Raw genomic sequence first — 6,112 nt, 5'->3', positions numbered from 1 at the left:
ACAATTTCAGCAATGGCTTCTCACTTAACGCTGCTTTTAGCCTTCCAAACGCTTCTTGCTCGCGCGACTCGAATCTGAACGGGACATCTTTTCTTAATAAATTCGATAATGGTCTCGCAGTGACAGAATATCGGGGCACAAACTTCCTAAAATATCCCGTTAACCCAAGGAAACTCTGAACATCTTTAGCGAACCGAGGCTTCGGAAAATTAGCGACGGCCCTGGTTTTGCATTCCGATGGTTGAATGTAACTGCCCTCGACAATATGGTCCAAATATTCTATTCCTGTTTGTAGAAATCGACACTTACTCCAGTTCACGAATAGTCCGTGTTCGCTAGCGGCATGCAATACCGACCTTAGCTTTTCTATTCCACTCAAGAGGTCAGTCGACGGCACAATCAGATCATCCATGTACGTCAGCACAACTCCCGTCGCGATCAACTCTTTCAAAACCGCATTTATGAACTTCTGAAAAACGGCCGGTGAATTGCATAATCCAAACTGCATCTTAAGGAATTCATACTGACCCGTGGGGACTACGAACGCCGTATATTTTCTGCTACTTTCCCCAACAGGAACATGAAAGAATCCGTTCTTAAGATCCAAAGTACTGAATACCCTCGAGCGCTACAATGAATCTAATTGGTCTTCGATCAAGGGCAGTGGGTATGTGTCTTTTACTACCTTTCGATTTAATTGTCTATAATCGACGCAAATTCTAGTCGAACCATCTTTCTTTTTGACCAACACGATCGGACCGACATAATCGGAATGTGACTGGCGTATTATTCCGTCTTCCAGCCACATTTTGATCTGTTTATCGACTTCGATCTTGTCTTGTGGAGATAGTCTTCGCGGCCTTTCGTAAACTGGAAAATCGTCCTGCAGTATTATGTTCATCTCGATTCCTACTTCGCGCGTTTTCTGTAGCCTATAATCTCGGATCAAATTCTCTACTGCCTGCTTATATTGCATATTTTTGACATGGGACAAATCTACCTCACGCGCCCCCGTCTCTACGTCTATTTTAAGAACCTCCGGAAACTCATCGGAATTTTCATCCTTTATTCTACGAATGGAGATGTCTCCCTCCCCCCCTTCATTCTTGTATTCATCATTGTATTCTCTCACGCCTTTCTTATCGTCTTCGTCCTCAATCTCACTTTCATCGTCACTTTCTTCACCCGACAATATGCAACTATTTTCGGTTTATAGCTAGTATTCAAAACAGTTCTTAGATCTATTGCACGCTCTTACAAACACGGAGAAAGTGGGTAGTCGCCTACTGGGAAAAATCGAATATTTGTCTAACAAAAAGGCTGGTTTCTCCCATGAACAAGGTCACCCACGAGCCAAGTTGGTAGGAGGCTTCCTCCTCCTATCTTCATTCATTAACGCTGGCCATAACCAATGGGTTTCGCGGATCGTTACCCTCACTTTTCCTAACGAAAAGTGTGAACAATGAATCCGCATTCTCCGTTCAAAGGGCACATCCACATCGTGCTTTTTTCCGTAATAACATAGGAGCGACAAGTCAGTTTTTTACATGCAGTTTAAATCCAGTTTCACATCGAGTTTTACACCAATGTAAAATCCAGTCTAGATCCAGTCTATATCATCTCTACTTCAACTCTACTTCTCCTTACGCTCTAATCTATATTCAGTCAAATCTCATTCAGTCTAAGTTAAAAACCAGTCAAAGGCTAGTGTAAGGAACATCAAGAGTCAGAAGTCCAGCAAGAAACTACAAGTTGGACACATACATAATCATCGTCAACACGAAAAGAGTCTCAGGTCGTACTCGTTCGTAGTTGTCACTTCACATATTCAATCTTGTATACACTGAAGTTGTTGGATAAGTCAAAATATACAATAATCTGTTAATATCAGTGTTATTTTCAATCAACTGCCCTTATTATCCCACAAGAAATAAGGGATCGGACGATTCGTGGCGTCGATTATTCAAATCGTAACGGGAATTTACGACTCCTGTTGCCGCGCTTTTACATGGCGTGCGAATTTACATGGTTCTTCGAGCCGGATCAGGTGCCATTGAAAAGTGTACGCATCAATAACCACACAGTGCCACGTAATCACATCAAGTCCCAACAGCGGAAGTATATCACTCCATCGAAGTCAGTGACGTCAGAAGCGTCACCTTTGAAGAGATATAACTCATTGGTCGAGGCACACACCCAGTCAGCGTCCCGACGAAGCTGAGCTATCAACTTTGAGAAGGTTCCGACCACTTAAGTCGGTCTACATCACAAATCATGCCGACCCCGTTAAAAGTCAGCATCTTGTGACAGAAACGCGATAAGTACAACCATCAAATCCATAGAGAGCGACATCGATCAGTATCAACAGGCTGACGATATGACGGTTGCCTCTTGGAAAGCTATCAAGCCCAGCTTGAGGAAGAGTCGAGACGGTTCCGACTCGCCCAAGAGGATTTAGATGACCACGGCGAAGGAGAACTCACGTTGGAAGCAGATACGTTACGCACTTACGTATCTCTGGGAGCTCGCTTGACCAAACTGATACTGGCTGAGCAACCATCAACCCGGTCGAATCCCAGCGATGAGTCATCTGTGACCTCGAATCCAACAGCGATTAAATTACCAGATCTTCGGCTCCCCACTTTCGATGGAAACTTTGAAAAATGGAACACATTTTACGACACCTTTTGCTCAACTGTAGATCAGAACCTTCTTCTCACGGACGTACAGAAGCTTCATTACCTACGGTCTGCTCTCAAATGAAACGCGGCGAATTGCTTAGATGCGTTACCCGTTAACAATACAAATTAAGATGAAGCTATAAAGCTTCTCAAAGAGTGTTTCGAATACCCACGAGACACCGCCGTTAACCACTGTCTAGCAATGATCAATCATTCGAAACTTACCAAAAACTCGACAACGGAATTAAGCCACTTAGTCCATGCGTCGAACAACACATTTGTGCATTAACTAAGTTAGGAGAATCCTATTCCGTACAAGTGCGATGATTTACAGCCTTCTGCTTTTAAAGATATCGAACATCCAGACTCAGTGGGAAATAACTCTCCCGAACAATGAATTGCCCAAATACATTCAGTTCCTGAACTTCCTCCAAAGATTGGCACGAAGTACCAGATCACCCCCCCCCCCACAATCAAACAAACAGGAAAATCACAGGAACATCCCAAGCGACTCCGTCAACACGAGCCACGCGGACACGGATTTACCGCATCCCAGGTTCAAACGTGTCATACCTGCAGAGGATAACACACCATTCGGCGATGCGTCACATTCGAGGCCAAAACTGTCAGCGAACGCTCGAAGAATGCTGAAAGAACATCCTTATGTTCGAATTGCCTGAAGAAGGGACACACAGTGCGAGATTGTCACGCCGGATCATATCGGCTGTGCAGAAGACGACATGACACGATGCTACATCAGGAAAGGCAGCAATCAAGGTCGAATTCCTCCGCGTCAAATCGAAGTACTTCCTCGTCGAGCAGGAATTCAGCATCGTCCTCGTCAACCTCGCGGTCGCAGAAAACGGCTAGAACGCGCAAATCGAGAACATCACGGACGAAATCGCTTCCAAGTCCACCCGTCAGTCCGAAACGGACACATAAGGAGTTACGCCAACAAGTCTTTGGTTACGGGTGCTTTCCTCAGCGTCTATTTATCGCCACACAGTACCCAGGCACCCCTAGGGCCATAGGGGTTGGGATTACGCCCAACCATCGCGCAAGGCACCCAGTGCCTTGTTACCTCGATTAGCTAAGCCTGCAGGGGTTGTCGCTCATCTCAGATCGAACGGGGCGCATTCTAAGCCCTTCCGTCTCTCCAGGTCGGTTCCGGAGCAGGTGGGACGCTGCTCACCCGCCGAAGGCCATTCGGGATGAGCCATTACCCCTTAAATCTTGCCAGCATCTTGGCCATCAACCACTGCCACCATGAGTCCAAGTCCATAATTGGCCGAGTAGAGGGGTCGCTACTCCCTCCGGGCTTACACTCGACCCCCGTGGTACCATGCTAAGTCATTGGTGGGACTATCGTGTGGATGTACGGCCACGTCACTGCCGGCCGGCGACCTGCTAACCGTGCTCGGCAGTTCCAGATGGATCTCACGTAAGCGGGGGCCTCAAGGTACAAAGTACCCAGGAACTTATCACGACGATCCCATCCTTGGTATCAGGATTGTGGATGCGCTACTACCCAAGGCCACGGAGAGAGAGTGTAACCGTACTTAAACGCCTTACACTCCCGACAACCTTCCTTGCGGTGTACATAGAGGACTCACGTAAGCGAGACGCTTGTCCCGACGGTCCTCCCTGGCTGCGGGAACGTGAGTTTGCCAGCCCCCATAGACTTACACAAGCAAGTCCTCCCTGCGGGAGGAGTTACGCCAACAATCCAGAATTCCCATATAGCGACCAGCTCCCATTGCTTGGATCCTCCAAAGCGCTAGCGATGAAACGCCTCGCATCACTCAACTGCCGATTCCAACGCAACCAACGCTTTGAAGCCGATGGAATGGGGACAATCATGCCCCGATGAACGCTTCCAAGACAATCGTTACTCTACTCCGCTACTGTTCGACTAACTCTGTCTATCGATTCACATTCACTTCTCGATTCGCACACTCTGACCTCTCGGTCAACGCTCTTTGAACCCAAAATCGTCCCTGTCTCTAGCGTTCTTTTCTTTTTTCTTTAATCTCACCACGTCCATACTCCGCAAGAACTAGGTGACCTTATTCACATAAGTTTTCTACGATGTAAACTAACAACCGAAGGGCAGACGACTCTGTTTTTATGATTCGATCGATCTCTAATTAGGTCTTTTTTTCATGGTACTACAGTACAAATTTCTTTTCTGTAGGAATATCATTGATATTATTTCATAGGAAACAGAAGAAATTTTAACTGACACTTTGAATGTAGAAGTATTTAGGCAAACTATGTGTTACGTCGCGTGAAATGGTCCGTGCGACATCATTGATTGTCTGACCGTCAAGGCCCAAGCCCCCTTAGACAGACCCTCAATAAACCTAAGGTCCCACCATAAACCGAATCTTATTAGCTTGCAGAAACCTTTAATCCTGAACGTATTTTCGGTTTATAGCTGGTATTTAAATCAGTCCTTAGGTCTATTGCACGCTCTTACAAACAACAGAGAAAGCGGGTAGTCACCTACTGGGAAAAATCGAATATTTGTCTAACAAAAAGGCTGGTTCTTCCCATGAACAAGATCACCCACGAGCCAAGTTGGTAGGAGGCTTCCTCCTCCTATTTTCATTCATTAACGCTGGCCATAACCAATGGGTTTCGCGGATCGTTACCCTCACTTTTCCTAACGAAAAGTGTGAACAACGAATCCGCATTCTTCGTTCAAAAAATACCTACACATCGAGCTTTCCTCCGTAATTACATGAGAGCGGAGGTTCAGTTATCTCTCAGTTCTGACAGACTCAACACCTCAAGACTTCTTCGACAACATATCTACCAGGACTCGAGCTCTGTCTTCAGATCAGTCATCATCTCGACACTGATTCTCTCATCTAAGAGTAATCCATTTATTCTTCACCTACATCTCACGCATGCAGTTGCAATAGTTTTTAGTCATTAGTTGCTAATTTATAGTTCCTAATTTTTAGTTTTTAGAGGTAGAATAAGTAAGGTAGTGCAATAGAATAGAGTGAAAAAGAGGGGAGGTAGACATATAAGAAGAGAAATAGACATAAAAAATGTAAAACCGAAAGTTCATCCAAAGCCGAAAGGCACGGACTAAGCAATAATAATAATAATAATAATAATAACTACGCGCTCTGGATATGCGTAATTGTATTTTCCCCTTATGTAAATATGAAACCGGAATTTTTGTATAGAAAATGCACGTTTATTGTATGAAAATGATTGAAAATATTTTATTCGAAGTATTGCCCATCGCTAGCTATACATTTTTCCCACCTGTCTGGTAATTGGCGGATGCCACGCCAAAAACTTTCGCTCTTTTGAGGCAAACCAGTCATCGAGCCATTTTCGTACATTTTCGTACGAAGTGAAGTGCTGGTCAGAAAGTGCGTGTCCCATCGATGTAAATAAGTAGTAATCGGACG

The sequence above is a fragment of the Bombus bifarius genome, unplaced genomic scaffold, assembly GCF_011952205.1.
Source record: "Bombus bifarius isolate JDL3187 unplaced genomic scaffold, Bbif_JDL3187 scf7180000008724, whole genome shotgun sequence".
NCBI classification, from domain to species: Eukaryota; Metazoa; Arthropoda; class Insecta; order Hymenoptera; family Apidae; genus Bombus; species Bombus bifarius.
The sequence above is the reverse complement of the archived record's forward strand: the minus strand, read 5'-3'. Positions refer to the sequence as shown.